Source organism: Cupressus sempervirens, chromosome 4 (genome assembly GCF_028749045.1).
Source record: "Cupressus sempervirens isolate cs-2001-9-10 chromosome 4, ASM2874904v1, whole genome shotgun sequence".
Lineage (NCBI taxonomy): Eukaryota > Viridiplantae > Streptophyta > Pinopsida > Cupressales > Cupressaceae > Cupressus > Cupressus sempervirens.
Genome location: NC_143121.1, coordinates 564,471,577 through 564,496,038, shown reverse-complemented (window position 1 = coordinate 564,496,038; position 24,462 = coordinate 564,471,577). Strand labels below are relative to the sequence as shown.

At 33.3% G+C, this 24,462-nt stretch overlaps 2 pseudogenes; both read left to right on the top strand.

Annotated features, from left to right (window-relative positions):
• The first annotated feature begins 1,901 nt into the window (after window positions 1-1,901).
• Window positions 1,902-22,362, top strand: LOC149562460 (glycine dehydrogenase (decarboxylating), mitochondrial pseudogene; annotated as a pseudogene).
• A 13-nt stretch (window positions 22,363-22,375) lies between these two features.
• On the top strand, window positions 22,376-23,010 carry LOC149562459 (glycine dehydrogenase (decarboxylating), mitochondrial pseudogene; annotated as a pseudogene).
• The last annotated feature ends 1,452 nt before the right edge of the window (window positions 23,011-24,462 follow it).

Here is a 24,462-nt window from a genome sequence, read left to right as displayed (position 1 = left end):
TTGTTAGTGTTAGAATTCAAAAACTTAAGCTTTTCTTTTAGTGGAATATCCCAAGAATATATCTTCATCACTTTTAGCATCACGTTTTCCATTCTCATGGTCCTTTGGTATATATAATTTTCTTCCAAAAACTTTAAAGTATTTCACATTAGGTGCATATCCATACCATAACTCAAAAGGTGTAAGGTGTGTACCTTTCTTGACTTGTACTTTGTTCAAGGTATCAATAGTTATGCTTACAAACTCTATCTAATAATTCTATGCAAAATTATTCTCCATCATCAATGTCCTAGCACAATCCATGATTGATCTTTTCCTTCTTTTAGATATACCATTCTCTTGTTGCATACATCTATCTCTTGATTCCTCTATCATTGTAGAATATGTTGAACCCATTGGATGTGAATCTACCTCCTTTGTTAGATCTTAGACACTTGAAGATCTTACATATTTTTTCTCAACTCTTTCCAAATACCACTTAAATAATTGAAATGCATCAGATTTTTCTTTAAGAAACATCATAGTTATCATTCTAGAGTAATCATCAAAAAATGAAATACAAATTTGTCACCACAATAGCTTTGTACTCCAATAGGTCCACTAGTACATTTGACCCCATTTTTAGACCAAAATTTTCAACCATCTAAAAAAATGGGGTCAAATTGGTCATTTTATGCAGGCAATGTATATAATTTTTTTAACTAGAAGCCCGTGTTGGTCAAAATTTCAACCAACACAAACTTACACTTTCCCAAAATAAAAAACAAGCTCTTTGTTGCACCCTAATTTCAATCTTACATGACCGAAAGAAAGGTTGTGCGGTTAATTTTTGTTGTATACTGCATTTATTGGTGCCATTACATGCAAAGGAAGGGTTTGAAGATTACGTGCCATTAGCATTTTACTGTTTGAGTTCCAACAGCATTTGGCAGCTTCAGTGCAACTTCTGCCAGAATAGTAAGGTTCTATCTCTGTTATATCTCCTTCTTTTCATTGTTCAACACATCATCTTCAATGTATTCAGCCTCATGTGTCACCTTTGTCATAATCTCTTAAATTTCTAAATTACTAACCTCATTGGCCATGAAGTTGTCTCGATTGTGCTCTTTATCCTCAGGAGTAGTGTCAAGTGTGATTGGAATTTGTAACATATAATTTTCCTCAAGGGCATGTAACAGATCACCGAGTTGGGATAACTCATCATCCTATTGAAGATATAATGCAGGGTGAAGGCTTGGATAATTTTGTTGATGCTCTTGTTTTAAAATAGGAAATGGATGCAATTGCATCTTTTACTGATACCTCTTAATACTGGTAAATTCTTCTCATAAATTTCATGACCAGGCTACAATTTTCAATAGTTCCAGCAATGTCTTGAGGATCAAATCAATTTCTTGGCACTAACTCATACAATTCCACATTTTAAATTTTTTGTAGCATTTATTGTATCACTAGATATTTACACTTTAATCAGTTAGCTTTGATGTTATGTTAATAATGGCATCAACTATGGTCTTATCATTTCTATTTCTATCCTTGGAGACTCAGAAATGGAGGAAATGGAAATACTCTTTAAGATATAGGAAAATATAGTAAATAACTCTCCTAGAAACCCATTTCATGTCTTCAAGCACAAAATAATTTGATAACATTCACTTCTGCCAGTAAACCACCTATATTTGTAGATAGAAGTGAGACAAACAAAATCGAAGGCCCCAAACCAACACTTTCCTTATTCGCAGGCAGATCTATGTGACTAGATTCTCTATAAGCCCTTTAGAAGAGGAAACACTTAGTTTCAACCATGGAACTAGACTAGGGAATGCATAGTGAGACAGGACTAGACCAAAAAAGCCAACAATCCATAGAATCAAAACACTACAAAGCAAGAACCTTCGAACATGGAGAAATCTGATGCAATTGTTCAAGGTTATTGGCACTTGCAATAAATGTTTTTCTATAAAATTTTAAACATGGAGAAGGTTAATATGGCATTCTTCTACAGACCACAAGGGGCATCCTTCTTATTTAAATTTAAATGGTGGGTGAGTTTAGGGCAGTAAACATATGATAGTCCTCAATACAGGAAAAAAACCCTAATCCAGTAGTATCTAGCCAGGCATATCTTACATCAATATAACTTCAACTTTCAGGGGATGACTACCAAGTTATTACACAGAAAGTTCCAAGAATGTTGATATATATAAAATATATAGATTTCTTCACTGAAACATAACTAGGATGGAGAACTCCTCAACAAAAAATATGCCAGACAATAATCTAGACTGTAAAATCATTGTATGTGGGGAGTGTTGATGTGTGTTTTATGACCATATTAACCGTAGAATAAAATATTGGAGTATCTTATCCTCTCTTGATCAAAATTCCATGCATGCTAAGGTTGCAAGTAAGATCACACAAGTAATTTCCAATGTTCCTTGTAGGTTGCATAGGCTCAATGGTAAATGTGATATGTTGTAGGTTATGATCCAATAGTAGGTTATGTTCTCTGTAGGTTTTCTAACAGTGTTATAGAACTAATTAACATCATTAGTTACATCTTGTGGTTTGATCCAGTTTTCATTCATTCTTAATCCTTGCAATTATATTTTTCAAATCCAGTTTCCATTTCTTTTCTTTTTTTCTCTTCAATGTTAGTTTGTGTGATTTTTGATGTTTTTTCTTCTTCTTCCTCATTTTCATATTTTAACTTAAAAATTTCCTACCTTTATCTATCTTCTTCTATTCTATGACCTTAGCTTTCTTGGGTCTTGGGCCTTATGTGATGCAGAGAATCCACTCAGTGATTCAAATTTGCATGTTTCATTATTCTTCATTGCAAAAATCAAGTAGAGATTCATAAGAACTTTTAATTTGCTGATGACAATAATGTCTCCAATACAATACAATAGCTTAATTGTCTCACTCCTTTTCCAAATATTGAATTGAGACTTAAAATATTTTGAACTTCGAGTAGTCAAAATTTAAATGGACTAAATGACAGTAAACAGATTGTCATGCAACTGACTACTTAGAACATCTTTCTATAATTGTTTCCCATCAAACAATAAACTCTTTCAGAAAAGTCCATTTCAAATTCATTATGTCCTATAATTATATCAGTATAATATAACCATTAAGTTTTTCAATGGCATGGCTTCTTCAATGACATACCTCTGCAAAATGGATTGCTCTCGGGTCCCTCTGAATAGCGTCACTGTCATTACAAACACACATTCAATTTACATATTGTGACCAATCTAAAAATCCCTTCAATACAGTCTAACATCCATACGAATTACAAATGATATTAGTTCCCTTTTTAATTGTGACTATGGCAACAAGTCTCTCGGCAACATTAAACCATCTTCCATTATCTGGCTACCCTCAATCCAATATGCATAGACCGGTTTGTCTGGAACTGTTTCGAGTTTCAATGCATAAGAATGTTTAAGACTTAATCATTGCTTAATCAATTTTAAAGAGAAACCGAATGTATCACACTAGATTGCTGCTATTCCCAAATTGGGACTATTTCAATCCGATGTAGAACTAAAACCAAATCTTGAAAAAGAAACCGGTATCATAAAGCATACCCCAATTTCATATTCAAACATTTAACTTCTTGAAACCAATAGCCGATACCAAGAATTGACTTGGAGCAAAACAAAATTGAGATCTTTGAAATTGTATTGTAATTGGTGATGACTTCAATCACAACTCTCTTTTAAACTATTGTTAAACCATTTCATACTCATCGTGACCAGCCACCAAGGTAAGAATAGAGAAATTATAAATAGATTTAGTATCTTCAAACCAAATAGCAATTAGCGCAAGTTTTGAATACAATATAGTTCCATAAAATTTGTTTACTCCAATGTGCATAAGAACAATGAAGAAACAAAATATCTAAACATAATTAAATTCTACCATTATTCCATTCCTGATTACATTGTTTCTCCACTTTCCTTGATTCTCAAATCTTCTCATACTACTACTATTCAGAAAAAATTATATATATTCCTCTCAGGTTTCTTTAATTACATATATCTAAAGATATTCAAAAGAAGGTAACCCAATAACTAATTCTTAAAATTGACTTTTAACTTCCCACACCCGACTCATTATAATTCTAAATATATTAAAGATACTAGTAAAGTATCTTGGAGTTTATTCAAAACTCTTAACTTATAATGCCCAATTACATCATTAAATTAACTATATAAAACTAAGACTCATCCCAACATTATTAAAATAATCATTTAAAGTGCATTAGAATCCCAGATCTTGAAAATAATTGGAATCTCTGGATGCCCCTGTATCATTATGACTTTGCCTTCTTCCTTGTAGCTCTTGTAGGTCCCTATTTAGCTAGTTTTTCTAGCTTAGAAGTAGGAGGAGTCCGATCTCCTTGTAACCTTGTGAGGTTGAGGAGTAACCTCAACTTTTATTGCCAAAATATCAGGTGTTTCTACCACCTCTACACTCTTCGTAACATTGTCCTTGATTGGTTTTATGCTTGTGATTCCCAATTGAACCTTTATTGAAACTTTGCTTTCCTTCTTCATCACTTCCCATTATTATTTGATAATGCCCTCCTTTTTTCTAATATTTTCCACAAATTTCTCTACCTTCATTTTTCTAGATCATTTGTATAATTATTCCCTTGTCTAAATTTCTCACTATAAGTCCACCATATTTATGCTTCCTTATCTCTAGGTGAGACCAACATAACCTCAGCATGTTTTTCAAGAAATTCTTGGCTAACCTCATAACCAAGAATGGTGAATAAATATCTCTCTAGGATCAATAACCTCCATGCATGTCAAATTAGTTTCAACCATAAAGTAATTTATATCTGTATACTTCTCCACAACTAACCTAGGTATTGTATGCATATATTTCATCTCTATTTGAAATCCCTTGAACAAACCAAGCAGATCACAAATAATGTCACCTTTGTATTACATGTGGTAGTGCTTAGTTACCAAAGCATTTGTTGTTACATAATTAGTCGAAGCATGTGGGTGCATGTTTCTTTTTTTCATTACAAACACAAACATTTTAGTTTAATCCAATGGCTTTGCTCAATTGTTTATTGCTTAATCATTTAATGTTTAATGCTGATCATATGAGCCCTGTAATATCTAATGCCATAGAATTTTAGGGCCGCCACCTGGCATCCCCACATTCCATATGAAATCATTTGAACATAGAGAGATCTCTAGAAAATAAATGATTTTAGAGATAACTAAAATAAATGTGAGTACTTCAAACTTATCAGAAGAAGGAAATCACTTATTATTTTCTTTTTTACGTTATGGATGATTTCAACTTTCAACTTCACCAAAAGACCAAGGATGCATTGAAATATTTCACTATTTTGAATGCAATTATAGTCAATATATTCTAGGTTTAAATGTGTCAGATTATAGCAATTCTAATTTTTGTAGATACACTGCTGGATCTTTTTTGTGTAGATATTTTGTATTCAACATTTTGATTTTGTTGATAAGTTATCCTTCTCTAATTAACATACTCTTTCAGATGGAAATAATTAACATACATTGTCTATAAATCCACATTTTACAAACATCTATGCCTTCTAGAAATTATAGGATCATTTTAGTTACATTTGAAAACAATAATCAAGAAAAACCATATGTGCAGATATAAACATTAATCACAAAATTTCCAATTTATTTGCAGATATATTTTCCTATGAAGAAAGACCAAGCTTGACAATATGAACATTGAACAAAATGAGACAATGGTTGCATTGTGGGCTCAGTTTCAAAGAAAACCTAATAAATGTTATTGTCCTTGCAAAAAGTGTAAAGGGTTAAAGACTCGAAGAATTCTAATCACAACAGCCCAGAGTCATTGTAGGAAACATGGTCATGTTCAAGTGGGCCATGATTTTCGTCCATTGCTAAATGTGGATTTCGTATTGGAGGAACATGGAGGTGTGAATATCCAAGCTGAGGATAACACTCTCATGGAAGAAGATGATAATGTGCCAGAGGACATGATTGAAGAAGATGGAATTGGGGCAGGTGATGAAGAGGCTCACAATGATGGTACTAGCGAATCTGATAATGATGATGAAGATGGTCTTGATATACCTTTACTTGAGAAGGCACACAAGCCCTTATACGAAGGCTCCCAAACAACTCTACTCTTGGCTATAGTGTTGTTGGTGAACTTAAAGGTTATGAATGGTATATCAATGTAGCAATGTCACGTATGCTAAGGTATGTCATTTTTTTCATCTTCAATGTTAGCATACAATTACTATTCATTATATTAATAATGCATATTTGTTGTTGTAGGTTGACTAGTAAGTTTTTGTTACCACCATCAAACATTTTGCCTTGTTGGTACCGAGAATTATCTAACATTATGGATCAGATTGGAATGAAGTATTAAACAATACATGCATGTTCCAATGATCACATTCTATATCATAAACAACATGAATTTGCAACAGAATGCCCTAATTGTCATAGTAGTAGATATCGATCAGATCAAATAAAAAAAAAAGTGCCTCACAAGGTTCTTTGGTACATTCCCATTATTCCATGTCTTCAATGATTATTCAGGTGCGCTAGCTTGGCACAATTTATGGATTACCATGCATGCAATAGAAGTTAGGATGACATTATGCAAATGCCTGCCGATGGTTCTACATTTAAAGAGATAGAAGAAACATGGTCACATTTTAAAGAAGAACCTCGTAATCTAAAGCTTTCATTGGCAGCGGATGGTGTCAATCCATATGGAGATATGAGATCTGTTTACTCAGTGTGGCCTATTTTTGTTGTTAACAATAATATTCCTCCTTGGATGTCCATAAAGAGGGAGAACATAATGTTGTCAATGGTTGTGCCAGGTATTTTTTTCATTTTATAGTTATCTAAATTAATTTATAAATAGTGCATGAAAATGGTCATAATAATAATGTAATGTTTATGTTCATTCAATTGCTAGGTAAATACCAAGTTAAAGATATGAACATGTATATTGAGCCCCTAATTGATGAGTTGTTGAAGTTATGGAATGGCATCACTATGTATGACATCTCTAGACTGATAGGACATTGACAATTTCAATTCCATGCAATGCTTGTATGGACAATACATGATGCCCTTGGGCTAACTCATTTTTGTGGTATGTTATATTGTTAATATCACATATTTTTGGTTTGTTATATTGCTTACACATTACTATCAAATTTTTAAGTTGCACATGATAATTGTACATGATCCACTTCTACATGATCTTTTAGGTCTTCAGACAAAGGGAAAACTTGCATGTCCAGTTTGTGGTCCGAAGATGAAATCTTGTCATTCAAAAACTTTAAGAAAGTAGGTGTTTGATGAGTTTAGACACTTTCTCCACAATAATCATAGGTATCAAATTGCTGAAAAACATCTTTTCAATGGAAAAGAAGAGACATCATCAAGGCCACAAAGAATGAAACCTCATTTATGGAAGTTAGAATATGATCGACTAAATTGTCGAGGTAATATCCAATTTGTTGTCCGAAGTTTAAAATTTGTATTTTGATATTGTCTTATATTTACTAATGTTGTCATTGATGCTTGTGAAGGTCGTCAAGGCATCAATGACAACCTTCCTAGAGGAATGAAAAATTATCCTACTCAATTTAGTAGGTTACCATACTACAAGGATCTCCCAATTGTGCATTTGTTTGATGCTATGCATATTGGAAAGAATGTAACAGAGACACTATGAAAAATGTTGGATGGAAGGTGTGATTGAGAACAAATTGCCAAAATTTGTACCGACATTTATGAATCCAATCATGCACTAAAAGCTTCCATTGAATCAAATAGCAATGGAGACTACATAAATACAAGTGCCCTTCCTTGGTTATTAATGGTGCAACAAAGTGATGCATTAAAAGGAGTCATAAAAAAATAAATTTTCCAACAGGATTTGCTGCAAATATAAGCACTCTTCTATCAAAGAAAGGTGATTTTGGGCCAAGGTTGAAAACACATGATTGGCATACCTTCGTCAAGGTAAGTCATGTTCTATATTTACAGTATATTTGTAAGATTGAATGTACTACCTATTGCATTATTTAATAATATATTAAAATGATCATTTTTAATGATTGCAGTTCGTCCTACCTCTATCCCTTCCACAACAGTTTGACAATAGTATTAAACAAGTTATATATGATCTTGGAAAATACATGAGGTTAGAAGTGTTTTTTCTTAGATTTGTAGCTTTTTCTCTTAAATCTATTGTAAAATTTTATTTGAAATCTTGTTTATCTTGTTTTGTGTGTTGAATCTCTTTTAGGTGGTTATCATCTAAAGAAATTGACAAAAAAGATATAAAATATTGGAAGAGAAAAATTCCATTGCTTATGTGTAAAATGCAAAAGTGTTTACCTCCAACCTTTTTCAATGCTCAAGAACACTACCTCATACATCAAGTTGAGGAGATTGAATTGTGTGGACCTGTACAAGCTAGATCAATATGGATGGTTGAGAGGCACTTGAAATTTATGAAGGGCTTGGTTCAACAAAGAGCATGGCCTGAGGGTTCTATGATAGAGGGATATATGATATACCAGACCATGGTGTACATTACTGAATATCTTCCAAAGTTTGCAGCAGATATCTATGTAGATCGCATTTGGGATCCCAACTCTAATGACAAATTCGAAGGGGAGTACTTGACGGGGAAAGGCAGAATGAGGAGGTTGAGAGGTAATTATAAGTTTTTTTTTTAAATTTTAATAATTATTATTCATCATCAATATATATAAGTTGTTTGTAACTAGTGTAATTGTTTTCTTTATAGTTGGTCATGAGTGGGATGCACTACACTTGTATATTGCAAACAATCTTGATTGGATGACAGTATGGATTGAATAGTCTCAAGAAAATGGTCGCTCATTAACATGGGATGGTGTTGTATCATTGGTTAAAGAAGCTCATCGTAATGGAGATCCCAATGTTACACAAATGGTACTTGATCTAATATATGGCTTAAGAGATACAAAGGTACGCATAAGATTACTAATCATCACACATAAGTTTAATATCAACTCACAGATCAATGCAAATAATCTTGACATGTTTGAATAATTGCAGGTCAAACACCACAAAGCTATGTACTACCATGGCTATAAATTTTGCACAAAAAAGTTAGATGAAACGAAGAAAACGTGTGATTCCGGGATAAGTGTTGTCTTTCCGGTCACCAATATTTCATCTAGAACTGATATATATCCTCAACAATCTAAAAATTGATACAATGGCATTTTGGATGATATACTTGAGTGCGACTTTAATTCATTCAAAATACTTCTATTTTTTGTCAAATGGTTCAGGTTACGACTGAATCAAAATGATCCTAATAGGACTGTTATTGAACATGATAGTGGATTTACTATGATTAATACAAGGTCATTTGAGCCAGTCAGAGATGAGCCCTATGTTCTTCCAAGCCAATTCGAGCAAGTGCTTTATTTTGGTGTTCCACACAAACTAGGTTGGTCATTTGTTATTAGACATGACCCAAGAGGAAGGCCGGTAAAGTATAATGTGATCGAAGAAGAAGAAATTGAAGAAGTAGAAGAGGAAGTAAATGATTATCAGGAACAAAAATTACCCAGTGATGAAGATGAAGAAGATGGTGATAATGATGATGATGATGTTGATGAAGATCATGATCATGGTGATGATGGTCATGATGATGATGGTGATAAAGATGATGATGATGGCAATGAAGATGGTGGTTGTGACGAAGATGATCAAAGTGACAAGTACGATGATGGTGATGATGATGATGATGATGACATGGATGAAGATCATGATGATCAATGAAATATCCAGCTAGGATCAATGTCAACTATGATGGGGTCTTGTACGACCAAACTTTTTTTCTAAACCATATGTGCACATATAAACATTAAGTAGAACATGTCAAATATTTTTTTTAATATACACATTAGTTACACTAAATTTTTAACTTAAGACAAATGATTTACATATAAAATCTACTTTATTATTAACATTTTTTTTGGTAAGTCTATTACTTTAATTTCGCTACTGATTGCTAAGACTTACTAATTTTTTTCACAGGGCGATATGGATGCACCATCTCGGACACCTTCACTACAGGTAAACATTAAATATTGTAAATTTTAATGTTAATATGGAAACAAATGTTGTATTATTATGTTCATTTCTTTATGTCTTTGGAGTTGTTTTGATGAAATTTTACTGATATTTGATGTCACAAATGATAGGAAAAAGCTAGAATGACCGCTGATCAAATGCGATCCAAAATACGAGCTTCATATCTACATAACATCACCCTTAGTACTGACCCTGTGTTCATCACCCAGCAAATCAAGCAAAGATACACTGATGAACTTGTTAACATTACCATCGAGGTTGACAGAAGTGAGGAGAAAGAGGCACTGAGAACAAAATTGGGCCGTAGAATCCAATCTTTGCAAGTAAGCAATAATTCAACTAAAGCAATAATAAAAGTTCAATAGATATGAATATTTTATACTATCTTATGGATCATGATCTCTAATTTTATGTGTACTTGTATAGACATTTGTGCCATTTGTGACATCACATGGTGAACATGGTGATGCTCATTGCGCACAACCTTCATGTAAGTAGCACTTTGTTTGTTTTCATCAACATTATAACACTTACTTTTTTTTTTATGGACATTTGTAGCTAGTATTCCATTTGATCTTTATCCATTGCAAATGTCTTTGCTAACAATATTGTATTATTTTCTAACAATATTGTATTCTTTAGCTCATGATGAAGTGTGGACTCCTCCTTCAGTTGCTGGTCCACTATTTCCTAGTGCATCATTAGCAACAAGGGGCATGCAGACATCCTCATCTATGCCCACTAGAATTGGTAAAACCTTGTTTTGCTATATTTTTTAATGTATTTGTACAAGTTGATGAACAATGAAGTAGCATATTAGTGCTTAAATGATGTCTATAGAAGCCTGCATATACACAAACACATGAATACACACACCATGCATGCATACATACATACATATTTTGCATTCGTGTGAAGACCTTGCTTAGATGCAATGATTGCTATATGTTCCATTCATGAGAGATGAATTCTTCTAAACTAACTACTCATAAAATCCTTATAAACTATTGTAAAATCTAATTGTTAAAAATAGGACATGCAATCCTTAATAGAATGCGAGGAAAAAACATTTTTGCTAGTCAATTTCTTCAATTTGATTATATCCATAAGTTTGCTTTAATTCATTTGGTGTCTACTTTAATTGTCATGATGTTTCAGTTGATAGACCAGTAGAGAGCAGTACTGCTGAAGCTGATCCATTTCCTGGAGTAGTTCGTTTGATTAGTACTGGTTCATATGAAGGGACATTATTGCTGAATAAGAAAACTATGTTTCCGTTAAAAGAACGAAAGCTTCCAGGTGCTTTAAATTTTTTTTATTTAAAGTGTAAATTTAATTTATTTTTATATTACTCATTTTGGACTGATAACTCCTTTATGTTTTTGTAGGTAATAATGTTTTCTTTGACCATCTTTTTCATATGACATTGAGACTATTCAGACCCACCATATGTAAAAGGTACATAGTTTCATATCATTGCTACATAATTTTTCTTTCCTTCCATTTATTGTAATATATTAAAGTTATTGATCTAACAATCCATTTTTTTTTAAAAAGGTGGAATTTACAAACCGTGGAATTAAAAAATCAGCTCATTGCATCTTTTGACGAGAAATTTGGAAAAAACATTTTTGACAATAGCCTACTTCTAAAAAGAGCAGCAAAGCATATAAAGACTATGAGGGATAAATATAGAAGGGCTCTTAAGGATAACCCAAAGTATGACCATCCTACTATGATTCCACCAATGGAGTGGAATGAAATAGTAGAAGATGCAAAGGAGAAAAGGCTATGTGAAGATAGAAATAATGAAGCAACACAGGGCAAAAAGAGGTATGTCATCATAGTATTAAGTACATTGTAATCATGCACTAATTATTCATATTTGTAAATATATAATCTAAGATGTTTGAAATTTTTCATAGATTGCAGGACACATCCGTGGCTACAAAAGCGAGACTAGAAAAGTTTGGCCAACACAAACTTGGCTCTGGTGGCTATATGAATCTCCAGTCTCGAGTTGTAAGTAGGACCAATTATATGAAATAATTTTTTTAAATATAATGTTGCAAAAAGTTTTTTCTAGTGAAACCATACATACAAAATTGTTGATATTAAGCAAAAAATATAGGGCACAGAATTCAATGTGGAGGTCACAGATGAAGATAGAAAACTTTCCTTGAAGGAAGGCTATAAAGTCATGGCTGGATGCCTATGTGAAGAATCTATAAGCCTTGCCCAAGAATCCAGTTTACCAAATGATATCTCACAAGTAAATTGGTTAGATGAAAAGTAAATGAAATTGAAAAGTTGATCCTTTTCTTTTTTGGTATTAGTTTTGAACGTAAATTGACTGCATAACAATGTGCATAACATTTTATTGCAGTCTTCATATCCTACCATAGAACCTGCTCGTGATGAAGGCCATAATGTGCATTATAGTGGTGGAGGTATTAATTTTATATTGGAAATTAACTATGCAATTATGAATACAATTTAACATCTTCAATTGCAATTTGACATGTATCCTTTTTTTGAATATTTTAGAGCATGTTGAACATCATTCCAAAGGAGTGGAACATGTTCCAAGTGTTCAACATGTTGACATGGCAGCGGATCAAAATGTTAATGTACATGATGTGGCATTGTCAGGTAAGAGAAATGCATGTTATGTTGTACTAGCACTTAATTATAGACTAGTAACAGTTAAAAAAAGAAAAAGAGTATGCCAATTTATCCCATTCACTTGTTCTTGCAACAGAGCCCCCTTTAGTGCAACAACCTCCTACTCCTGCAGAGAGAAGGAGCCATCATAATTTGACATTACATGTGCTAGAAGAGGACGAGAATGATGTAGATATGGATGCTCCTATGAGCGCTTTTCTTAAGAGAGCTCAAAAAAACAAAAAGACGAAATGATGTTTTAAAAATCTTCTTTGATAAACCTTGTTGGATAATGAAAGAACTTTGTTTTAAGTAATTATGTATGAATGATGCGTATTAATACTGATTTTTATTTTATGTTAATGAATATTGTTATGTCTTAATGAAGTCTTGATTAGTATTGTGTATTAATGAATTTTATATCATATTAATGAATGTTATGTGATTGTATTGATTGAATGTTATAGTTCATAAATGGATGAATGAATAAATGAAGTATGTAATTAGATGATAATGGGTACTTTAGATTAATTTTAGGGGGAGGGGGGTGAGGCCAGATGATCTTCCACCTTCATGTGGTTAGCCTTGTTAAGTAGAGAATATTATAGTATTCTTGAAACCAAGTGAAGCTCAAACTAACATAAAATGGACACTTCACATGTGGTAGGTCTAAAATGATCCATGACTAATGCTGCCAATAACATGAATTTGTGAAATACATTCTGATATCACCAATTTCAACACTCTATTCGAAGCATAGGAGTGGTCTATAGTCTTAGCATGAATTTTGAGTAATGCCTTAGTCTAGATTGTCTCAGAAGTGGCTGGAAGAAGCCTGCATGAGTCTGAGACTATGAACTCTCCCTGCCTTGGCCAAGAAGAACTTGCCAACTCTCTACTATTATGGCAAACTACAGAGTGGTGTGGCTAGTCTGCAACCAACCAATAAGTTCACAATTAATGGAATGAGCCTTCCTTCATCAAGGATTTCCAAGCAACAATCTCAAGTGTACCAATTTGATCAATGCTCCAAACATGTGAAAGTTAAAGTTTGAGGTTGGATAAGTGTGAAAGTTAAGATTTTTTATAAACTTCCCCATACAGAGGGAAGATGACTTGAAATATTTTAATTTTTGTTGTCTTCAAAAAAAAAGGCAACAACTGATTCTAACTAGGGTCAAGGACTGCGAAGGAAGTAAAGAATGAACCCAAGATCTCCTAGAAACCAATGCATTATCCGATGGGCACTAGAGTCATAATGGGAGGCAACACAGAGTCTTACTGGGGAAACATGTGACAAGTTAAAAATGAGACCAGCACAAAAAAATTTGGGGTGGATATCATCTTTGGGTCTTCTCAAAGATTTGGTGTCCCCCTGGACTATGGGGGCCCCTCATTTATATAGCTTGGTTACATCTTAGGAGTAAAAATGAATGATGTCTGGGAGGATTATTGGAGTTAATGTGGATTCCCATAGGAATCCTGTGCTAAGGATGGAAATGTAGACAAGGGAGCAACACATTAGGCAAGATAATGCCACTAGAAATATCTACATGATATAGGCATTAATTACAATATATCTTCTATGTATGTAATCTATCATGGTCTGGAAGGATTGAAAAAAAATGTAGAATGTGTACATGGTTTGGCGGGAGCATTTATTAGTGGATTAAAGAAATTGGGCACTGTTAATGTTGAGGATGCTCCATTCCTTGATATTTTAAAGGTTATATGCTTATCGTTAAGCAAGGGGAGATGGGCATCAAAACTTCTATCATTACTATCTCAGCTCATGGAATGAATCCTGCAAGTGCTACAATGTGTGGAATGAAAATTGTTGTTGTTTGAACTGTTGCTAAAGAAAATATCAATATGGAGAAACTAAGGAAGGATGTAGAGGAAAATTAGGAAAACTTGTAGCACTTATGATTACCTATCCTTCAATGCATGGTGTGTATGAGGAGGTTATTAAATAAGATGTGTTAAATCATTCAAACTTTAGCTGATAATTCTATCATAAAACTCTGCAGGTGTGCAAATTGTGGACATAGAGATGAGCATGCACAAGATAATAGTTGTTGGGTCTGTGGATCAGAAGATGGTGCTCAAGACTGTGAGAAAAATAGGAAGAAGAGTAGAGTTATGGCCATTGAATCCTTATCAGCCTGGTCACATCATACTTCTATATATACTGAAGTTTATAATAATTATAGAAAGCATGGATACATTGGGAGTTTTGGGTATTTCAAGCTTGCAGATGAAGATGAGATTTCAAATAGACGCACTTTCATGTAAGTTAGAACAAAACCCAATAAAGTAACTCAAACCCTATTTTATGTTTCATCCTAACCAATGTTGATAAAATGTGTTGATGGATAATCTTGTTGTAGGTTTATGTTAAGGTCACTTGGTAGATCTTTTCACCTTCCAAAGAAGAAAATAATCAGAGATTCCAATGTTTAATGCATTATTGCAAACTTATCATCTTTAATGAATTCCCAACCCAAGTAGTCTATTACACAGCCCCACCTTTGACAATTTTCTAAATACTATGATCATTATGCTTAACATGGGCTAGTGATATTTTTAATAGTTGTAAATGCTCATTCTTGAGCATATTCTAATTGGAAAATCTCAATGAACAAATATACGTGATTTGTAGATTTTGATTATAAAATTTATTTTTGTATAAGGAGTTTAAATTAAATTTTCCAAACCAGTCAGAGGAGCTAATTATTTTGTCATGTTATCACAGTTTTGGTTCATAGATAAATTTTATGAAATCATCTCCTAATACCAAGTGGCAAAGTTGATTTTATTAGAAGGAATAGACCAATACTTTGGGAATAGACCATTACTTTGGGACATTGTCAGCAGCCTTAAAGAGGTGACTTGGTGGGGCAGATTGATGAGCCTACATAGAGAGGCCAACTTGGTGAGACAAGATGGTGAGTCGACTTGGTGAGATGACCTGGAGAGATAACTTGGTGAGAGGACTTAAGGAGTTAATCCTTATTGACTAAAAATCAGTGGTTAATTGTCTGCAAATTTGGTTGGAGACAACTCCTTGTGTTTTTCTAGTGCTTGGACCAATTTAGTTGCCTCTTTGTCAGTAGTCTTTGATTGTTACCAAGCCGAGCGCTACATTTTTCTAATTTCACTACCATGTTTATGGTGACTCACTACAAGTTATGTTCTCTATTGTTTATTTGTATCTTGAATCCTTCTCCCCAATCCTCAACCTCAATGTGGTTCCACTATCTTTTATCCCTGCCTTATGTTAGTATTGTTTGATGTTTTAATTTTGTAGCTTCTATTGTTTGTATTGTTTGATGTTTTAATTATTTTCTTCATTTATTTGCTCAATGTAGGGGGTACTTCATGATGGAACTACAGTGGCAGTAAAGAAACTTTCTTCCAAATCATTCCAAGGAAAAGAAGAATTTTCCACAAAGAAACTTTTCATTAGTCATGTGCAGCATCAGAACCTTGTAGCATTAAAAGGGTGGTGTGTGAAGGAGAAAGAGAGACTACTAGTTGGCTGACACTCCAAGCTTCTCCAAGAGACACACTGCACATATAGCTTCAGTTGCAAAGAGTTCATAGGTCAAAGAAACCACACTATGACAGATTACCAGTAGTTGGTGCACGTTGGAGTAACTGGGAGTTAGGAGCCCTGAACTAAGATCATTAAAGACATGTCATAAATAGTAGCATAGTTCCTCTATTATTTGTGATTTATACCAGGTTCTCTTTATCATTTGTTTGTGTTGGTAACTTGTGTTAGTAATGTAAACATAGATTATTTTCTTGGGATACAGTCATTGATTACTCCTTCATGGTTTCGGATAGATTAAATGTTGTACGAGCTCTGCTGTAGTGGAGAATAATAAAAATTCAGAACTGTTATCTCTTGAGTTTTCATATTGTTTGCACATTCCTTTGGTATTGTTACTATGTTCCCATGAGTGATTTCTTATAGTAGTATCCAAGTTTAAGACCTAGGTTACATGCTAACTATTTGACAAAATACTTCTAGCCCAAACTTGATCTCCTTGATTAGAGCAAGCAGGGATTATTACACTGTTCCTGATATCAGTTATTCACATTTCAATTTTATGAGTTTCATTGGTACATTCAGCATTACAAATTTGATTCTCATATTTAGAATTGGCTTAGTTTGATGAAGTTTTAGTACTGTCATTTCTTTCCAACATATTATCTAAAATTCAAACTAGAAGAATCACTTAAAAATCCCATAAGAAACTGCATAACAGTGAGGGTTAGTCATTGTCAAAGTGTTTGATGAAATTTCAAACAACTGAATTGGAAAGGAAATTGGTGCTTATTGAAGCCATACCCAGTTGGGGTTATTACATACCATTGATCTTTATGCAGTTTTGATAGTTTGCTTGACCACTTAGAACATTTTCATTGATTGTTCTATATGGCTCATTTGATATTCACTGTTTCAAATCATAGAGTAAGGTAGTTCATTTTCTTGTTTGAATACTTAGAAATTATTTGATATTACCTCGTTGAAAAGGCTTATTTTCCTTCCATTCTGAATGGATAGATCTGATATGTATCAGTCATCGTAAAGAAGTAAAAGTTGTGCTTTCATTTTCATAATCTAAATTGAGATAAGATTGATTTGTTTAGAAGCCTTTTGAATTTCTTGTTTAAATGTAGACCTAATTCTTTGAGTGTATATACAAAGTTCAAGCACATGCATATGCACGTGTGTTTCCTTTTATTGGTGATAACATTTCCTTTTGCAAATTGTGTTTTGGATCAGATATAAATATCTGATCTACTTAGTTTTATCTGTGGGTTGAACTTTTACAAGATGTTGCAATTGATTGTCAATTTGCCTAAATGTCTTATATTATTGCTTTTAGTTATTAATTGACATCAATCTTCTAAAATATATCCAGGTTTCCATGTTGAAGGGAAGAGTAAATATTGTTGGTGGCTCACCAAGCAGGTATTATGGTAATCATAACTCTGATGCAATTATATCGGAGTTTGGGTTATGAGCAGACTTTCTAAGTCTTGATAGTAAGATTTAGCTAGGAAAAATGAGCAGGAGATAGGAAAAAAATTTAAAAACTAAAGCCAAAAGGCTAAGACACTAAAAGGCACCTTTACAACTCTAATCTACCATTTAAGGATACTTCTGCTTTTTGTTTTAATGCCATGGATTTTATAGTCCACGAACTTTTATACCTGAACACTCGTGAGAGTATATATAGGGAAATGTTGTTTCCCAAAACTCAAATCCTCTTTGGTACTGATTCAATGTAGCTTCTATTTGATTATTTTATTATGTCTTTAAAGTTGGTTAAATGAGGGTTGCATAGTAAAAGACTCAATTTCTTATAAAATATTTTTATTTCATTGTTTTATCAATATTTTGAGTTTGAGTGCCAAGCTCGAGTCTTGTAACTAAGCTTTGATGCTTTTTTTGTAGAAAAAAAGACAAGGAAAAATGGAGATACATTACTAAAAAACTAGGTTACAATATATGATGACCCACTAGACCAATTCAATAGTTAAAAGACTAATTTGCCAAAAGTTCAATACAAAGAGAAGAGCTTATGTTAGAAAGAATCCACCACGAGAATCACCACAAAAGGCCCAGGGGATAAAGAGATAGCAAAAAAAACTGCATCATTGACTGTCCATGTTCACAAAGTTTTAATTTAAGCTGCATACAAATTAACTTCTATGTGCCTAAGCTAATATTGCTAAATGATTATAAATATTCTAGTCCACCCTGTAGTTCTGATCCATTTTGAATGTGTCCTCCAAACCTAATGCCAACCCTGAAATGGAGTGATGCCACCCAGGACGAGGTATGACTAGCCATGGAAGCTAAGGGAAAGTCTAAAAATTTCTCCTTTGATCACTGATCTGCATACTGGAGTACTCATTCTGCCTGATACAATCCAACTCAATGATTGACCCATTTGAACTTCCTATCCAAGCTCATGCACTTGTGATTGTTGTCCACTATGGTCCATGCAGCCATTATCAAACATTGATTTATTTTCTATCCCGTTGGAGGCATTGTACTAGGTTACTGTAGTGTTGTAGAGGATAAAAGTGCATACTTAGAACTTCTTTCAACTTCTCTTATACACCCTTCAGCCATTTCATTAAATGTGCCATTCTATTTGATTCAATGGATTTTAGCATTTAATTGTATTCAACCTCTTCCTAATCCTTTTATTTATTTTTCCACTATGGTCGAAAATGTGGATATGATTAATATTGTAGACACAAATTTGTGAAACTAATCCACATTCTAGTTGAACTTTGCTTGAGTTGGCTTTCCTCCAAAATTGGTTTGTTGCTTGTTTGCTTACCTGTATAATCTAAGAGGACCACTTTTTTTAATAGATCTTGTTGAAGAAAATGGGGAACATGTTAATGAGGAACAACCTTCAATCTTTCAAGTAAATACTGATTTGGTTTTTGCAAGTGTCCATGTTTTTCTTATGTATGGAAATTAACATAGTTTCTTTCTCTTTTTTTTTTAGGAGGCTCTATTTGGAGGCTCTGATTGGAGCACATCTTTTGGGAGGTGGTGTAAATGCAGCTATTGAGTTAATGTAGTGGATGAATATGGAAGTTGGCATTGAAGTCAAATCAATAGACATTGCATCCCAACACTCTTTCAACTATCCGAGTGTCTTGGACACAAATTTGGATGAATTGGAATCGTATCTAAATTACCACTTTGTTAATCAATGTCTTTTAGTAGAAGCACTCACACATGGTTCACTTACTGAAGCTAAGGGACCTTCCTATCAGGTACATTTTGTTTTACCTTACCTTGAACAATCCGTATATTACTTTGGTAGTAGTTAATTTAAAATCCTTTTAGTGTGCTGATTTTAAATCTGTAAATTATAATTATGAGGTTCAAATCTTACCTACACCACCACTCACACCTTTGCAATATGAAAACATCAAACAAATGGGTACCATTTGCAATCGGACATTAAATCTCTCCTTACAACAGGGTTGTCTAGATTGTTATTGAAGAAGACAATAAAAAGTTTGTGTGGTGCTCAATTTATGCTCCCATTGCACATTACAAGAGAAATGAGCTGTGGAAATGGATGTATGGGCTTCAATACATCCCTTGGATTGTGGGAGCTAACTTTAACATGGTTGAGAGTAGGGAGGACAAATCTATTGGAAGTGAGATAAGTGCAAAGGAAATGAAAACTGTTAATAGAATAAAATGAAAATTAAGCTCAACCTATTCGATCCTCTTGAAGGATATAGAAAAGAAAACCAAAATAATTAGTTTACTGGGTATAATTTCCAAAAGGTAAGTATAAGGATATATTGCAGATTGGATATATTTTATTGCAATAAAGAATTTTTAAGATTTGATCAGACTGTCATGAATGTAGTGTCAAGGTTACCCCTTGTTCTTTATCTGATCATCATTATTGCTACTGTAAGATTCATGTATCTAATGATCAACATTAGGACAATGAAAAGCAAGATAAATTCCTTCAAAACACCAATTTACTAAAAGATGATTGCAATTACCCAATCTTTACCACCAGGGAAATTAACAGATGGACGTTATAAGATAAAAATGCAATTAAAATATGGAATGACAACAATAAAAATTTGGCCACTATATTTCAAACTATTGGACAAAAGAATAGCCTTAGAAAATAGGAAAACATAAAATGACCTTCAGAAAGATCTGTTCAAACTAGAGAAGAAGATTCAAATGACCCCAATAACTCAAAATTGAATGAGGAGTTAATCATAGCAAAAAAATTATTGAAAAATCTACATGCTAAAAATATACAAGGATTAGGAGTAAGAGCCAAAATAAATTGACTTAACAATGGCAATAAGAGCTCAAAACTCTTCTTCAGATGTATGAAAGTTAAGAATGTCTGAGAACAAGTTGACTATATATGAGCTGATAATAAATTGCTAAGTGATCTTAAAGAGATAGAGAAGAACTTTTGCTATTCTATAAGATACTTTTCTCATTTCAAGGACATAGTGCAAGAGATCTAAGAAAAAATATAATTCACAGTAAGATTACAGATGATATTGTAGAAATAATTAATATTTAAACTGTATCAGAATAAGAAACAGTAAATGCAATTCAAAAGTTGAATGATGAAAGGACCCCAACAGCAGATAGTCTCCTAATTGAATTCTATAAAGAGAACTTAGATTGGTTTGGAGATGACTTGCTTCAAGTCTCTACTGAAGCCATTAGATAAAGGTTGTAATTTATTTATTTGCCTGATGTTTTCATTATTCTAATCATTTCCTTATTTTCTTCTACAAGGTTGATGAATTATATGAATGAATGTAATCTTTTATGACTGAAGTGTGTGTGGTGTGTGTGTGGATGCAAGCCATACATTGATGATCTTGTGAACAGGAATGAGTGGAATCCAGTGAGCTTCAATGAAATTGAACATGCATGAAGAGGATGATATCAAGCACTTTGTGAACTATGAGTTGTTGTCCATATATGTAAGGCAGTAAGACATTTTTTTAATTGAGTAGTGAGCTCTAGGCATTGTGCCTAAATGCAAGTGCATCCCTATTTGTAATAAGTTAATACTTTTAATAGATTATAATTTATTGTAGGTTTCAGCCCCATCCTCATCCCTTGTCCCCTCCTAACAGGTTTCCATGATATACTAGAATCTTTTTTGAATCACTAGAACATGATATTAGATCTTACTGGGCTCCCGTGTCAAATGATTTTCTTTTGGACAAGGCCACTACTAGTTTTGAGGCTATTGTGATATGTAATGATATAACCAAAGATAATAAGAAAACTTCTATCATTTTTAGTAACTCTCATCCTTAGACATTTGATGTGTGCCATATAAGGGTAGGTTGGTTGGGGTTGAAAGTCATGAAATCTGATCTAAAGTACTTTGATTATAGTTCCAAGGATGTTTGTGGGGTGCTTGTTCAACACCCTAGGATAGAGAGGGAAGTTATTGATTACTCTTATTTTGTTAAGAATGTTCATGCTAATGGTGTGAAGGTTGTCATGGCCTCTGATTTTCATACACTAACAATACTGAAGCCTCCTGAGGAATTTGGGGTGGATATCATCTTTGGGTCTTCTCAAAGATTTGGTGTCCCCCTGGACTATGGGGGCCCCTCATTTATATTGCTTGGTTACATCTTAAGAGTAAAAATGAATGATGCCTGGGAGGATTATTGGAGTTAATGTGGATTCCCATAGGAATCCTGTGCTAAGGATGGAAATGTAGACAAGGGAGCAACACATCAGGCAAGATAATGTCACTAGAAATATCTACATGATACAAGCATTAATTACAATATATCTTCTATGTATGCAATCTATCATGGTCTGGCAGGATTGAAAAAAAATGTAGAATGTGTACATGGTTTGGCGGGAGCATTTATTAATGGATTAAAGAAATTAGGCACTGTTAATGTTGAGGATGCTCCATTCCTTGATATTGTAAAGGTTATATGTTTATCATTAAGCAAGGGGAGATGGGCATCAAAACTTCTATCATTACTGTCTCAACTCATGGAATGAATCCTGCAAGTGCTACAATGTGTGAAATGAAAATTGTTGTTGTTTGAACTATTGCTATAGAAAATGAAGGATGTAGAGGAAAATAAGGAAACCTTGTAGCACTTATGATTACCTATCCTTCAATGCATGGTGTGTATGAGGAGGGTATTAAATAAGATATGTTAAATCATTCATGACAAAGATATTCAAGTGTACATGGATGGTGCAAACATGAATGTGCAGGTTGGACTAGCTAGCTCGAGTTGAATTAGAGTGGATGTATGCCATCTCAATCTTTACAAGACATTATACATTCTACATTCTGGTATGGGGCCTATAGGAGTAAAGAAACATTTGGCACCATTTTTACCATCACAACCTCTGGTACCAATAAATGGAATTACTACTCTTTCAGGGAATCCACAACCACTTGATATGATATCAACAACACCATGGGGCTCAACCATGATTCTACCAATATCAATAAAAAGGGAGATTACGAAAATTGAGAATGGGAAAATGGACATTAAACATACTAGTTTGATGGAAGATAATGTGTATAGAGAAAAAATTATAAATCCTTATGTTTTGGAATGACAAGCAAGGTAGATAGAGTTGAATGAAGGCTTTGACAGGAATAAAAAGAAACATAAGGCAATCAATAGTCATAGATAGTTCAAGAATTGACTTATTCCTAATATAGAAAATAGTGCAAAACTTAAAGAGAGATTAACATTTATCAAGTGGATTTGATCATCTTAGGGTCAGATAAACTTCTATTAGTCAGGAATAAAATAGAAGATACAACTCCATTGTAAAATAAACAATTTGTAAGACAATATTATCAGACCCCAATTCTTGAGTAAATTAGGAACCAAATGCTAAAAAAATATCCTCACAACCATATTCAAGAGAAAATTTTGACTAACAACCATTAATATGATCCCACAACTTAATTTTGGAGTTACCTACAGATATTTCAAATGCATTGTTAGGGGAGCTTCCACAAATTAGAGTGGCTAGTCCATCTCAAATCTCTTTAGTGTATAACTTGTTGTGCATAGTTGCCAAGTTTACTTATTGTATCGAGCATATTAATGAACAAGCATATTAGTTACTATAGGTGTTTATGATAGTTTGATTAGTTGTTGTCGATATTTTTCAGGTATTCTATAAAATAGTTCACATGCCTTGCGTATGATATGACATTTTGCATGCATCCTGCACTCTCTCATTCGGCTAATGATGGATTACAGAGAGTGATATGAAATGATGATGCTAAAAGACACACAATCAAATCCAAAATGAACTTGCATTACAAATGGATTGTGGAAATCTGATATTGTTGATTTTGCATGCATGTCTACCAGGACAATCACAACTTAAACATATATGCATGTTTAAGTAATCAACAATATCAGATTTCCACAATCCATTTGTAATGCAAGTTTATTTTGGATTTGATTGTGTTTTTTAGCGTCATCATTTTAGATCACTCTCCCTAATCCATCATCAGTCGGATGAGAGTGTATAATGCATGCAAAATGTCACATCATATGCAAGGCATGTGAACTATTTTATAGAATGCTTGAAAAATAATTTTTACCCAGGCGTTGGTAGAAATTTCTACCTTCAATGGTCAAACTTTTTGACCTTCATTGGTAGAAATTTCTACCTTCATTGGTCAAAACTTTTGACCTTCATTGATCAAAATTTCCAGTTTCTATGGACAAAATTTTTGACCTTCATTGGTCAAATTTTCTACCTTTCTTGGTCAACATTTTCTACCTTCAATGGTCAAAATTTCTACCTTTCTTGGTCAACATTTTCTACCTTCAATGGTCAAAATTTCTACCTTTCTTGTCGACATTTTCCACCTTTATTGGTCAAAATTTTGACCAATTCCAGACAGAGTTTGCACCATGGCTGTGAACATTTTTTGACCAATACTTTGGTCAAAATTTTGACTGAAAAAATTTTGACCAATGAGTTGGTCGACATTGGTTGAAGTGTGGTCAAAAAATGAGTCAAAATTTCAACCTTCAATGG